General features: G+C 41.4%; 2 protein-coding genes across 4 annotated transcripts in view; one reads left to right on the top strand and one right to left on the bottom strand.

The window, feature by feature from the left end:
* LOC310863201 (uncharacterized protein) overlaps positions 1-15,812 on the top strand; it is a 322,397-nt gene that overhangs the window by 244,004 nt on the left and 62,581 nt on the right. The gene's annotated exons all lie outside the window — the stretch shown is intronic.
* Positions 1-15,812, bottom strand: part of LOC310863175 (relaxin receptor 1-like) — a 121,898-nt gene that overhangs the window by 91,520 nt on the left and 14,566 nt on the right. The window lies entirely within an intron of this gene.

Genomic DNA, 15,812 nt, shown 5'->3' with positions numbered 1-15,812 from the left:
GCCACTAAAGAAATTGACAATTTTGTAACCCCAACACAGAACAGTTGTTTAATCTGTACACTGCAGCAGCCTAACTAACAAAGTTGACGTTTGACAAATTTGAATAATGTCAGACTCCAATTACCAGTGGTTACAAATAATTGCCATTTAAATTTGCAATGCAAATAATTGATTTTACCAATACTAAGTACTTGTGCATTGTATTTAGCAATTTTAAGAAGAAATAAAAAGGCGTTTAATAACTTTTCCATTCCATATACTGTAGGCCTAGCTAAATCGATAAATGTGTGTAATCTCCGTTTTCATGTCAAGGTTTGGGTTTGTCCATATGTGTTCAAATACAATGTCCATGTATTTGCCAGAGAAGTATTGTGTTTACTTATTTATATCCATAATAATAAATATTTCCCGTAGCTCGGTAGTCCAAGCCTGGCAGTGTGCCGTGGGATCGACTCCTTTACTGCATGTCACCCCACCCCCCCCATCTCTGTCCCCCATTTCCTGTCAGCCTACTGTCTGTCCCTCTATAAAAAATATAAAATAAAAGGCGAAAGCCACAAAATAAATCACACCCGTGTGAACTGAGTGGTGCAACTCCCCTCTCACCCCCCCCTCCTCTCTCTCGAACTGATCCCAGTGCAGTACAGTACAAGACAACCCAGTGCAGCCTAACATTACTAACTAAACTCCTGGTTAGAACACACTGACCCAGTCTCACATGGTAATCACCGCGTGCATGCACGCACGCACGCAGCATTCATGTGTGTTGCTACGTGCTAGGCTAACGTTACTACACACACACATACCGCGGTCATGCACACACACACGTGCACTCACACACGCACCATGTACATGCACGCACGCAGCATTCATGTGTGTTGCTACGTGCTAGGCTAACGTTACTACACATACACACACAGACGTGCGTGCACGCATGCGCACACCACTGATGCTCATGGCCACATAGGTAGATAGACACATAGGTAGACACGGACATTGCTGGTTGTAGGAGTGGTTCAAAAAACATAAAAAACCCTGCACTATACAGTTTCACACAAATGTAATTATTATTTGTTTAGTTACCAATATCATCCATGTATTGTATCGTCAACCATGTATCGTGATATGCATCGTATCGCTGTTAAAATGTATCGTTACACCCCTAGTATGATAATGGTACTTTACTAAGAATTATATCTTCTGGGGAGTTAACGGAGAATACCACTTATTTTCAACGTTGAACTGTGACATTCATAATAGAGAACAAAAAAAAGTCCCCCCCCTTTCTAAACAGAAAGGGGGGACTTTCATTATTTCCACTGGCATTCTTTTTTGAAATGGGTGGAATTACCCTTTTATTCCCATATTGAAGGTTGATTCTCAGGCTTTATTCAACCGGGTTTCCATTAGTTCTGACATTGCCTAACATATCCTGATAAACATTAGTGACCATTTAGTTTTTTTTAAGTGTAAAGCCTCATACTAGGGATGTCAGGGGTTAACCGGCTAACCGGTTAGCCGACCGTTAGGAAACATCCGGATATTTTTTATCAGCTTTAACGGTTAATTTGTTTTTTTTGTTAATTTATTTTAGATCGTTTTTAGTAATAGTACAACATAAACATTACAGAGACTGTAGTTGTCACTGTACAATACTTTAAAACAGTTGTCATGTTGCACACATGCCTAAAATTGCTATTTGCGCCGCCCAGCTTGTCACACTCCAGGCTGCATGAACAGCGCTAGTCGGGCTCTGTTTTCTGCCCCCTCAATGTCCCCGTTCTCTGTTGTACTTCAATGGCTAGTTGGCTACAAGTTACAACGGTAGCTTTGCGGTAGTCGAAATGTAAGCGAGTGACAGCGAGACGAGATGAACACATGTTGACCGTATCAATGCAGAGACCTACATTATTAAATCCATTATTGCCCATTTGGCCTGGAGGGAGAACGTTTACAGCCGCCGCTGCCGCTTCCTCCTCCTCCTATCCGAGTCCCCACACTGGCACGGCTTTTACGGCTAGTAAGTTAGCCATGTGCTATCGATGTTTGAGGGTTTTCTCGTCAGCGAAAAGTCAACAAACAGAACACGGTGACATGCATGCTGATCTTCCTTAATAATAATAAAAAGGCTTAGCCCATGCGTCCAGTGGCTTTATAGGTATAGGTTGCTCCGTTGCTCAGATCTGGACTGGATTTATTTATGTTTTGTTGGACTAGAACCGGCGGACCTCTGTACTGTAGACGCGCAGATGCATGCATCATGCAGATGCGATGCGTTGTTTATTGATGATTAAGCCAGAAGCCTACAACAATTTATTTATATTGTTAAATGTTGCTTTTTTTGTTTGTCTTTTATAAAAGGAGCATAAATAAATGTATGCCATTCGTCTACCAACTTTAATTATGTAGCCTATACATGCATATTACATTTGGGGTAGCCTATTAAAAAAAGAAAAAAATCAACCACTATCCGTTAATGAACCGGTTAATCCTATCGGCTAACCGGCTGGGAAACTATCCGTTACTGACATCCCTACCTCATACGCTCATGTGATTACTTTGAGACCAACCCCAAGCGTCACAGTCCCGTCCCCTTTCATGACGACGCCATAGGCCCAGGAAATAATTACACCGGATGGAAAACCTTACCTGACCCAGCAGCATAAATCAATGAGTCGCACGCAGCCATGCACACACACAGTTAAAAAATAGCGGAACAGCAGCAACAACAAAGCAAGAAGGAGACAACAAATGAAGTTGAGAAGAAGCTCAAAGCAGGAGAGTATAAATTAAAAGAAAGGAAAGGAGCCAAGTCTGACATAGGGTCACGTTTCTCCGTTGTTACAGACACAAATGGAAACGAACTGGAGTTTGCTAGTTGCAGCAAATGCGATAAAGTGTTGACCTACAGCAGCCACAAATATGGTACGTCTGGATTAAGGAGGCATACCTGTAGTGTGTAACTCTTCCCGGCCAAACAAAGCTGGTCTTGAAACAACATGTTCTTCCCGCAGCGGCTAAACAAGATGCTACCCAGCAATGTGTTACACTGTGTTGTAAAGATATTCGGCCATATGATATGGTCGCTGGGGCCTTTGTAAACATTGTCCAGCACTTCGTTAATCTCGCTGCTAAACATGGCAAATTCAATGTGAAGGACGTCCTGCCTCATCCAACCACGGTATCCAGACACGTTGTGAAAAACGGCCAAGCCCTGAAGGCGTCCGTGGCAGAGGAAATAAAGCCCATCATTTAAACGTATGGATGTGCCATCACCACCGATATATGGACAGAGGATTACCATAAAACCTCATTAATTTCCAGCACAATCCATTACTCGCTACTTTTGGGATAGACGCATCACTGTTGGTTAGCCGTGTTGTGTTCGTCACTGACCGCAGAGCCAACATTGTTGCTGCCCTGCGCGCCTACACCAGGCTTAACTGCAACACACACATCCTAAATGTCATCCTGTCAAGTGCATTTGCACCAGCTGTGTTGGAGAAGACACCCGCACTGTCTGATCCGATAACTAATTCAAAGAAGTTGGTCAAGTATTTCAAACATTCAGGTCTGCAGAACAGCTTGGACACATCACTTAAGCAATCTATCGAGACCCGGTGGAATTCAAATTATGACATGCTTGATTCCATACTGAAACAGTGATCTGGTCTCTGCATTACTGTTGGCCAACAACCAATATGACAGAATTGCGCAGATCAATGTAAATACTACCGGAGAAGATCACCAGCATCATCAGGAACTCTTACGAAGGGCTGACCTGCAGGGTGATACACGGGCAGCAACTCACCCATGCCTTCCAAGTGAAGACAGGAGTGAGGCAAGGCTGTTTATTGTCCCCTTTTCTGTTCCTGTTGGCCATTGACTCGGTCATGAAGACATCCACAGCGCAGAAAAGAAATGGCATCCAGTGGACACCTTGGTCACAGTTAGATGACCTTGATTTTGCTGATGACCTGGCCCTTCTTTCCCACACTCACCATCAAATGCAAGAGATAGATCTTCCCATGAACACAAAGATCAGGATCTTTAATTCTATGGTGAAGCCGGTCCTGCTAGTACAGCGGCTAACAGCCATATTTTGAGAGAACCTTTCACTTGATGATACAAGCGTGAAATTTGGCATGAACATGCCTCTGGGTCACCTCTTTAACTTTTTTAACCGAGCCAGCAAAAAATCCAATATGGCGGTCATTTTTCAAGATGGCCGCCAAATAAAAAAGGCCGACTCGAGACCGGGCACTGCACTCCCTGTGGGTGTGTGGAACGTGTGTGTTGAATTTGAAGTCGGTGGGGCGAACGGTTCTCGGGTTACGTGGATTACAGATGTACACACACACACAAAATTCGTGCAATATAGCAGATCATTGGAACGATTGTTCGCTTGGTGATACAAGCGTGAAATTTGGCATGAACATGCCTCTGGGTCACCTCTTTAACTTTTTTAACCGAGCCATCCAAGAATCCAATATGGCGGTGCTATTTCAAGATGGCCGCCACATCTAAATGTTAGCCTATGTCTACATTTCTTACAAATTTTAGGAAAGATTTCACCATTATAGATAGATAGATAGATTTTTTTTTTTTTTTTATTTTTTATTATATATTTACAATTTACAATTTACAATTTAGGCATTTAGCAGACGCTCTTAATCCAGAGCGACTTACATTTGAGCAAAAACAAAAGCATGGGAATACATCACATAAAAGTATTTATCATGAAACATGCGTAAGCTAAGAAAGTAACAGTGGAATATCTATATAGTGAAACTATACATACTATACATACAAACTATACATACACTTATACATATAAACTATACATCTTTACTACTATGCTATACATGTGTACTATGGCGTGCTATGACTACATACAATACAATTACAGTGCTGTCTACATAACATGCTATAAGTCTGTATCAAATGCTATATAATCCAACAGAAATGCTATCTAAGGGTTTAGGGTAAGTGCTATGGGCCATGATGGAGTCTGAAAAGGTGGGTCTTCAGGCTACGGCGGAAGATTGGGAGTGATGCTGCAGTTCTGACTGCAATGGGAAGTGCATTCCACAGTTTTGGAGCCAGAAGGGAGAAGAGTTTGGGACGTGTGGAGCGTTGTCCCTGCGTTTTTAGTGAGGGTACTTCCAGCTTCCCTGCGTTGGCTGATCTGAGTGCGCGGGAGGGTTTGTAGGGTTCAATCATACTTGTAAGATATGGGGGAGCCATACCTTTGGTTGCTTTGAATGCCAGCATCAGAGTTTTGTATTCTGTGCGGGCAGCGACCGGGAGCCAGTGGAGGGAGCGGAGCAGGGGGGAGACATGTGAGAATTTTGGCTGGTTGAAGACCAAGCGAGCTGCTGCATTTTGGATCAGCTGGAGAGGCTTAAGTGCACATGCTGGTAGACCAGTAAGGAGGGAGTTACAATAGTCGAGTTTTGACAAGACTGTTGTCTGGATTAGGAGCTGGGCTGATTCCTGGGTGAGGAACGGTCTAATTCGTCGTATGTTATAGAGTGTGAACCTACAGGATCGAGTGACAGCTGTGATGTGAGCTTTGAACGAGAGCTGACTGTCCAGGATAACACCAAGATTCCTGGCTGTTGGGACAGACGTTACCAGGGCGTTGTCTACGGAAATAGTTAGCTCCCGCATAGGGCAGGACTTAGCTGGGAAGAAGAGAAGCTCAGTCTATATATTTTGTATTTTTAGTTTTCATACTGAAAATGGTAGCATGCTAATGCTAACTTAATGCTAACATGGTAGCATGCTAATGCTAACATAATAATGCTAACTTGGTAATATGCTAGCATGCTAACATAGCATGCTAACATGATAATGCTAACATGCTAATGCTAACATGCTAGTGCTAACATGTTAACATGATAATGCTAATGCTAACATGCAACATGCTAACATGCTAGTACTGACATGCTGCTAATGCTAACATGCTAATGCTAACATGCTAATGTTAACATGCTAACCTGCTAGCATGCTAGTGCTAACATGCTGTTAATGCTAACATGCTAATGCTAACATGCTAGTACTAACATGCTAACATGCTGATGTTGATGCATGTTAGCATTAGCATGTTAACATTAGCATGTTGGCATTATCATGTTAGCATGTTAGCACTAGCATGTTAGCATTAGCATGTTAGCATTATCATGTTAGCATGCTATGTTAGCATGCTAGCATATTACCTAAAGGAATTCAAAGAAGCCACCAATGAGCTCGAGGGAAACAACTGCACAACCGCACCGCTTGCCCTGCCATGGTCCATCAAACTCATTGAACATTGCCAAGCGCACACAATGTCACCAAGAACTCATGGGCACATCAACATATACACCAAATAAATCTCTCCACAGCCTGTTTAGGCTGGCAACATTCCTGACGCCTAAACTGCGACTGCTACGGATGCTGGGCCCTGATGCAAGAGATGACAAAAGTAAAAGTATGTATTATATGTAATGTAATATGAATGAATTATGTGAACTAGACAGATATTATAGGCATATGCTAATTTATTGGAGTTATTTTTGTTAACGTGTTGCCCTTTTTACCCATGTTTATATCTAGGCCTATATGAAAAGGCCAGGCCTATTAATAATCAATCATTCTAATCCAAAGGTGCAAAGGAATACATCCTAAAGATGGAGTTTAACCAGGTCCCACAAACGGAGGAGGATGCGCCAAAGCCACCACCAGCGAAAAAGCAGGACAGATTTGCTGATTGGGAAGATAACCCAGCCTTGATCGAGAACAAAACTGTGGACGATGAATTAACGGAATATATCAGCACCCGACTCGCGGAGAAGCCAGACCCAGAGAACGTTCTTCTGTGGTGGGGGTTCAATAAGGATCGCTTGCCAGCGCTCTCAAAACTGGCACGATTTATCCTGTGCATCCCCGCATCCTCTGTGCCCTCAGAGAGGGCTTTTAGTGTCTGTGGACGCATTATGGAGGAAAGAAGCACAGGCCTGGACCCGCAGGCCATCAGCAATATTCTGTTCCTCAACAGCAATAAGATGAGGTAGATTAGATTAGCCTTATTGTGTAACTGGTTTGTCACTATAGGCTACTTTGTTACACTCTTATTTTGTATCGTTTATTTCATGTTCTTGCATTTCATAATTGCATTGTGTGTGAGTGTGCGCTATAGCGGTGGATACTGCATGGATATAGGCTACTGTGATTTGATTTAGATAAGCCTATATTTTGTGTTAAAGTTCGGCCTTATAGGCCTATATTTGGGCCTATATTTGTAGGCTATTTTGGCTGCTGCGCTCAGTGCGCTGCCTTCACTCAGTGCCTTGTTAGGCTACTCGCTACTGTGATTTGTTTTAATTGGCCTTATAGGCCTATTTGTATTTGGCTGCTGCGCTCGTGCGCTGCCTTGTTAGGCTATAATAAAAAGGCCAACGTTATTATTTCATCTGTTTGTGTGGTCATTGGAGAACACTATTTTCAAAAAATTATTGGGGGAAAAAGTGACACATTTTGGGGATCATTGACATGAAAAGGTTTGAGAAGCACTAGTGTAGTAGACAGTAGACAGTAGAGGCAGGAGGCCTCTGCCAACTCACAGGCACTTATTGCAGCCAGCAGGTCAGGTAAATGGGACATGGTATTTATCCACAGACAATGGATCATCAAAGCCGCCATCACACACGCCATCGCATATCACTGAATCACATGCCCAATGCCAATGCACTGACTGAGGGACAGCCAGGCCATCAGGCTGTTAAACAGGCATAGCAGTCCTGTCCATTTCATTGGCAACGTCATTGTATGACTGCAATGCATCCCCACAGGTGTCATATGTGTGCTTATGATCATAGTTACGTTTTCACGAGCATAGCCTGATTCATCATCATCGTTATTATCTTAATTTATTTGCTGGTACATTATATTTAAGATGTTAATCCAAAGAACGCATTTCCACATATCAATGACATTCTGATATCGGATAGCGATGTTCCAGTGTTCTGCATTACAACATCATCATTAATTTAATTTAATTTAATTTAATTTAATCAGCAACGGTGACCAGCAACGGCTTGCCATTATGGCAAGCCGTTTTAACTTTTAATCGAACCACCATCCTAGCTGTAATATATGTTTTAGATATCCAAAACCAAGTTTCTCCTAGTCAAAACTGCATTCTCACTAGTGATAATTGTAATTAAAGATATCCATAGTAACATTCTTACTAGAATTCAGTTCTTCCTAATAACAAGTAAAGTTTTGGATATCTACAATGACATTCCTCCCATCAACAACTGTCATTTCAGATATCCATAACGAATTACAGATATCTGGAATACATATCTATTAAATGTTAAAACGGCTTGCCATAGAGGGTCCTCATCTGGATATGTTTGAGGTCTCAGTCTCTTTGAAGAGATGGATGGATGAGGACAGAAAGTCTGGACACTACATATTAAATTATGGCTCCAGCATATTGAATAGTGATGGCCTACCATGCCTTTTTAACTACTTTCATCATGTTATGTTATTTGTAAACCACACTGTTACATTATTGTTTTTATGAATGTAAGAAATTGATTACATCTATCGTAATTGTTTTCTGGTGCTCCTTAATTTTGAATTTGTAGCACCGGTGCTAGCAAGCAGAAAAGTTAATTTCGAGCCCTGCGATACTCTCTAATTTTCACACGTTCACAGAATAGAAGAGTGAGCTACTGTACATTGTCCACAGCAGGACTGTTGTGGAGTTGAAAATCTACTTTTAGTAGAGTAATAAAACATCCAGAACCACCCACACATTGTCTGGGACAGGTCTGCCTTCCTATACATATTACATAACCTTTTTATGCACCACATACAGCATCTTGAACAAACTCACAGAAATTGTGCTCTCTAAACTCTTTAATACCAGTATGTACCTATTACCTAGTACCTATATCTGTTGGACCCCTTTGTCGTTAGTTTCATTTTTGAGCTACTGTACCTAAACAAACAGTGAAAACACTAAAATACAGCGAGAGGGCAATGCGTTTCTGCACCACACTACATCAGTGGCTGATGACTGCTGGTATAGAGGGATATGATGGCTATAGGCTACTTTTTTGTTTTTGGTGTGCGTTTACATGCGGTACATGCCTTCAAGGCAAATATTGCTGTATTCTCCATGCATTTGCAGATAAACCTCCTCATTAGTGCAGACAGTCACATGCAGGGACTACTTTTATGAATACATTATTTTTGTTGTGCAATTCTTATTATACAGTAATAAACTAGGTTTAATTGGGATACTAGTTGCCATATTTGGAAGTTGATTCATAAAAGCAATATAGCCATACAAGGCCATGTAGCCACTATGAAAGGCTCCATACTAATCCATTGCCTGAGATAACATTGCAATTCTATTCTAAATAAAGCTTGAGGGTTTAGAATGCATCAGTTTCAAGGAATTGAAATTTCTTCTTCCTTGTTTGCTTAATATTACTGTCCAAAATACCTAACCCACATTCAACCTTCTGGCCATTCGATCAATCAGGCTTACATAACCGGCTAAGGTTCTTTAATTTATTGAGAATTAAAAAAATGTTGTAGGTGTAGGCATTGCCCTCGCTGTGTACAAACAAAAACATTAATTGATTTCAAATCCAATATAAACATGCATAAGGAAATCAGGGTAAGTTTGTGTGTACAGAGCAGCAGGGACTTGCCCAGCTCAGCATGGCGCAGACTGCAGATTTATAATTTCATTTTTCCAATTGTTATTCACCCGAGCAAGAAGCAGAATCCCAAACAGCGATCACCACTCAAGTGAATCTGGCAACCTTTCAACTAACATTGAGAGCCGTGCCTAGATCTGTGGTCCATGTCTTGTCATCAATTTCAAAGCAGACAATCAAAACACAGGGGAGGGAGCACACACCAGCGTTGATGTGGTGCTGACCATGGCAGGAAGGCTCTTAGTATTGATGCAAAAAAAAAAGAAAAAAACTTGGACCCCCATCTGAAAATATTTGGTACCATGTGTCTGATTGGCTCGCGGGCAGGCATAGCTTTAGGGTTACGGTTAGGGTTAGGTTTACAGTAGGTACAGTTTTACTGAGGTTAGGTTTAGGCATAGTTTTACTGAGGCTACAGTAGGTTTAGGGTTATGTTTAGGCATAGTTGCAAAAATAACTGTCAATCACAGCGACTACTGGCCAATCACAGCGGGGCTTAAAGGTACAGTAGAGTAGCTAGGCTACTATTGGACAGTATTGGAATAACTACTCACATTTTGTAATAACGAAAAAAGTGCAATATTTGCCTCTGAGATGTAGAAGTACAAACTGTTTTGAAAACAGGAAAAAAAAGTACAGTACTTAAGCACATAGTTCATTTCCACCACTGCCAGGTTTGGATAGCAGTGGTGTAAAGTAATGAAGTACAATTACTTCGTTACTGTACTTAAGTACAAGTTTTGAGAATTTGTACTTCTATTGAGTATTTTTATTTTTCGGTTGTGATGCTATAATGAATACATTTAATTAGCCTTAAGTATTAAATAGGGTTAAAGTGGTGAAACTGGTTGTGATGCTATAATGAATACATTTAAATAGCCTTAAGTATTAAATAGGGTTAAAGTGGTGATACTGGTTGTGATGCTATAATGAATACATTTAAATAGCCTTAAGTATTAAATAGGGTTAAAGTGGTGAAACTGGTTGTGATGCTATAATGAATACATTTAAATAGCCTTAAGTATTAAATAGGGTTAAAGTGGTGATACTGGTTGTGATGCTATAATGAATACATTTAAATAGCCTTAAGTATTAAATAGGGTTAAAGTGGTGATACTGGTTGTGATGCTATAATGAATACATTTAAATAGCCTTAAGTATTAAATAGGGTTAAAGTGGTGAAACTGGTTGTGATGCTATAATGAATACATTTAAATAGCCTTAAGTATTAAATAGGGTTAAAGTGGTGATACTGGTTGTGATGCTATAATGAATACATTTAAATAGCCTTAAGTATTAAATAGGGTTAAAGTGGTGATACTGGTTGTGATGCTATAATGAATACATTTAAATAGCCTTAAGTATTGTGGGGTCTGGTGAGCGACCCCCGCGATGGTAAGTGCGTTGCCAGGGCAACCAGGCACGCTGTCAGACAGAAGACGCCTCGGGGCCGTTAGGAACGCCCTCCTCCGCCAGATTGAGCTGATTGACGGACCGCACCCAAATCAGCAAGCGGCCACACCCGTCAGATACAAGGGAGACTGAGTAGTGCGTCTGACAGCGGCTGGTTCACACACGCTCAAGGAGGCACGCACAAGCACGCCGTCGGGGGGTAAGCAGACACACACACACTTCCACCAAACACGCACGCTCATGTGTATGGCTCTGCATGTCTTAAACTGTCACTCTCCTCTCGTCACAGGCTTTATAGGACCCGTCCGGGGTTATGTCCGAGGGACACAATCCACGGGACTGGATGAAGGACATGCAGGATCGGTCCCGCGGGACTGTATCGAGGAAATGTAGGAACAGGCGTTCCGGTTCTCATGTATAGGGCTCAGGGACGAAGCCAGCCCCGCCCGCAACGGCGACGTGAGAACCACAGAGATTGAGGTCGGAAAGAAACATATTAATTCTTTCTATAACATTGAGTTCGAGTTCTCACGTATCGGGCCACGGGAGGAAGCCAGCCCGCCACAGACGGCGACGTGAGAACTACAGACAGTAAGGTCGGAAAGAAGCCTATTAATTCTTTATATAACTTTGAGTTATGTCAGGCATACAGGACAGAGGATCCAGTTCTCACGTATCGGGCCACGGGAGGAAGCCAGCCCCGCCACAGACGGCGACGTGAGAACTACAGACCGTGAGGTCGGGAAGAAACATATTAATTCTTTATATAATATTGAGTTCTGTCTGGGATACAGAAGAGGAGTCCAGTTTCCACGGACCGTGCTGCGGGAAGGAGGCTACCCCGCCACAGCGACGAGGACGAGGAAACTACAGACAATAAGGTCGGAAAGAAACTTATTATTCTTTATATAATTCTGAGACATGGCATTGAGGCCTGTCTAGCAAACAGGCGCTCATTATAGACGCCGGAGCGGCTTGAAGACTTGCGCTCTTTTGGAGCTAAACCCCGCTACAGATAAAGACTGATGACGTCACGAAGCAAGGCATCGACGTCACCTGTATATCGCTATCTGTTAACCAAGAGCTACAAGAGACTGTATGATCTGAGTTGAAACTAATATTGTATTCTCATCCTTCTCCAGGCTGGAAGACACCTGGGAAGCAAATAATACTGTGTGAAATATAATTTGTGCCGAGAAACCTACGTGGGGTTTCTCCGGTATGCATAATTCTATAATTTGACTGCTCTTGAATAAAGTAAGCCGTTTTGAAGTGCTGCAATACCTTGTCCCGCCTGTTGATGACCACACAGTTCTCACAGTATTAAATAGGGTTAAAGTGGTGATACTGGTTGTGATGCTATAATGAATACATTTAAATAGCCTTAAGTATTAAATAGGGTTAAAGTGGTGATACTGGTTGTGATGCTATAATGAATACATTTAAATAGCCTTAAGTATTAAATAGGGTTAAAGTGGTGAAACTGGTTGTGATGCTATAATGAATACATTTAAATAGCCTTAAGTATTAAATAGGGTTAAAGTGGTGATACTGGTTGTGATGCTATAATGAATACATTTAAATAGCCTTAAGTATTAAATAGGGTTAAAGTGGTGAAACTGGTTGTGATGCTATAATGAATACATTTAAATAGCCTTAAGTATTAAATAGGGTTAAAGTGGTGAAACTGGTTGTGATGCTATAATGAATACATTTAAATAGCCTTAAGTATTAAATAGGGTTAAAGTGGTGAAACTGGTTGTGATGCTATAATGAATACATTTAAATAGCCTTAAGTATTAAATAGGGTTAAAGTGGTGATACTGGTTGTGATGCTATAATGAATACATTTAAATAGCCTTAAGTATTAAATAGGGTTAAAGTGGTGAAACTGGTTGTGATGCTATAATGAATACATTTAAATAGCCTTAAGTATTAAATAGGGTTAAAGTGGTGATACTGGTTGTGATGCTATAATGAATACATTTAAATAGCCTTAAGTATTAAATAGGGTTAAAGTGGTGAAACTGGTTGTGATGCTATAATGAATACATTTAAATAGCCTTAAGTATTAAATAGGGTTAAAGTGGTGAAACTGGTTGTGATGCTATAATGAATACATTTAAATAGCCTTAAGTATTAAATAGGGTTAAAGTGGTGAAACTGGTTGTGATGCTATAATGAATACATTTAAATAGCCTTAAGTATTAAATAGGGTTAAAGTGGTGAAACTGGTTGTGATGCTATAATGAATACATTTTCCGAGGATCCGCAGGAGCCCCTTCAAGGACACGTGATTATGAATCCCATCAACGTTCTGGGATAGACCCGCCTTACCATGTGTCTGATTGGCTCCCGGGCAGGCATAGCTTTAGGGTTACGGTTAAGGTTAGGTTTAGGTACAGTTTTACTGAGGTTAGGTTTAGGCATAGTTTTACTGAGGCTACAGTAGGTTTAGGGTTATGTTTAGGCATAGTTGCAAAAACGAGAACTGTCAATCACAGCGACTACTGGCCAATCACAGCAGGGCTTAAAAACAAACTACTAATGAGAGAATTCAGAAGAAAAAAAACATTGTGCACCATCCAAGCTTGTACCTCTAACTCTAACCTCTAAAAAATATTATTGATTCTCCAGGAGAGACATGTTGCCTAGCTTTAGGGTTACGGTTAAGGGAATTCCAGAACAAAGAAAATATGTTCAACCATCCAATACCCCACAAACACTTAAATCAATTTAAAATTAAGTAAACGGAGGAGTTAAGGGAATACATGAAGATCTAATTAAAATGACCTCTTAAGTAGTACAGCAAAATAGGATAATTAAATCTGGACTCCAGACAACACTAACCCCAGTGTCCCAATTCTGGGCATGGGCAACAAAACAATAGGCTATTTGTAGAGGTACAGTAGAGTAGCTAGGCTACTATTGGACAGTATTGGAATAACTACTCACATTTTGTAATAACGAAAGTCTATTAAATAATTGTAGCAAAAAAAGTGCAATATTTGCCTCTGAGATGTAGAAGTACAAACTGTTTTGAAAACAGGAAAACAAAGTACAGTACTTAAGGCCTATTCATAGTCTGGATTTTCGGTGGTGAGGTGACCACCGCTCCGGTGGTGAGCTGACCACCGGAGCTGAAATAACATTGAGCGGTGGTGAGTAAAAACAGAGAGAAGGGCTGGAGCGGTGGCGGTGGTTTGCTCTTCACCGTGGCTCGTGATGTCATGTTGTAGTTCGGTGGTCACCCCACCACCGAAATTCCAGACTATGTATGAGCCTTTACATGAGCAAACTACTTAAAATTGTACAACAGGTCGTTTCGAGGAAGCAATCTGATTGGTTGAAACAGCATTCTAGCCATGCTTAAACGAGCGTAATGGAACAACTAATCAAAACAAAGAAATCAGCTGCTCTGTTCTCCCAGAGCGCAGCAGACTGGGTTGCTAGGCTAGCGAGTTTCTTGGGACATTTGTGGTCGTCATCTGTCATATATATATTTTTTTTTTGTAATCTTAGTTTTAAGAGTAACTGCTGCCCGTCTACTAACCAACACCCGTTCCAGAGATCATATTACACCAGTCCTCCGTGACCTTCACTGGCTACCGGTTAAACAAAGAATCCACTTCAAAACACTGACCACCTACAAAGCACTAAATAACCTGGCTCACCATACCTCTGACCTCCTCAAATGTCATGTCCCCTCTCGCTCCCTCAGGTCTGGTGATGCAAACCTCCTTGTCGTCCCCAAAACCAAACTCCGTACGTGGGGTGACAGAGCTATTGCCTTTGCTGCCCCAACCCTGTGGAATGCCCTCCCTAAGGCAGTCAGAGATGCCCCCACCCTCCAAACTTTCAAAACCGCCCTCAAGACCCACCTCTTCAATATTGCCTTCCCTAGCTAACCCTTTTCACTGTCTTTTAATGTTTTTTAGCTTTTAGTGTTTTTCTTTTTTTTTTCTAATACGTTTTTTTTTTACCTCTGTAAAGCCCCCCACCCCCCAATATTATTATTATTATTATAATTGCAATATTACACTCAAGGGTGTTCTGTGTCATAATGCACTTCTGCACTGCCTCCTGCAGCACCGCAGGCGTGAATTAATGGCGATAAAGAATATATAATATTATTATAGAATATATAATATTGCTTAACTAAAACACCACAACACAGCCACGACCGCAAACGGTGTTACCGTCTGTGGGAGTGCGAGGTCCATAATTATGCTATACATCTAAATTTACAGCAGAGCAATGCTGAATGGGCTATTTTCCAAAGATAGTAAGTCTTCATCTCCGTGATGTTATAGGCTACACTGTGGTGAAAGTGCCCACCGGGATCCTTGCAGGGGGGCCTCGGGATCCTACTGATTCTAGCATTTGAAAGGAAGGAAACATTTACTGAAGTTGCCGAAAACAGCAGAGCGCTTTCTCAGTCCGCTTGACCACCCTATAGGGGTAAAGACAGCATTGACAAGTTGTACAAGAGAAACAAGCAGCCAGGCATATGAAAACAAAGCCAAAAAGTTAGTTGCACCAAGCAAGGTGGGGGGTAGTGATAAGACTGTGGTTGTATTTGGCAGTTCCCAGATTTTAATACGCAACTCCGTCTGGGTGTGCAGGGCGTTGCTGAATAAAGGCTTTGTGCGCAAAGTGGGTAAATTAAGCTTA

Source organism: Protomyctophum parallelum, assembly GCF_964188405.1.
Source record: "Protomyctophum parallelum genome assembly, chromosome: 1".
Classification (NCBI taxonomy): Eukaryota; Metazoa; Chordata; class Actinopteri; order Myctophiformes; family Myctophidae; genus Protomyctophum; species Protomyctophum parallelum.
This window is presented reverse-complemented; position numbering and strand designations above follow the sequence as displayed.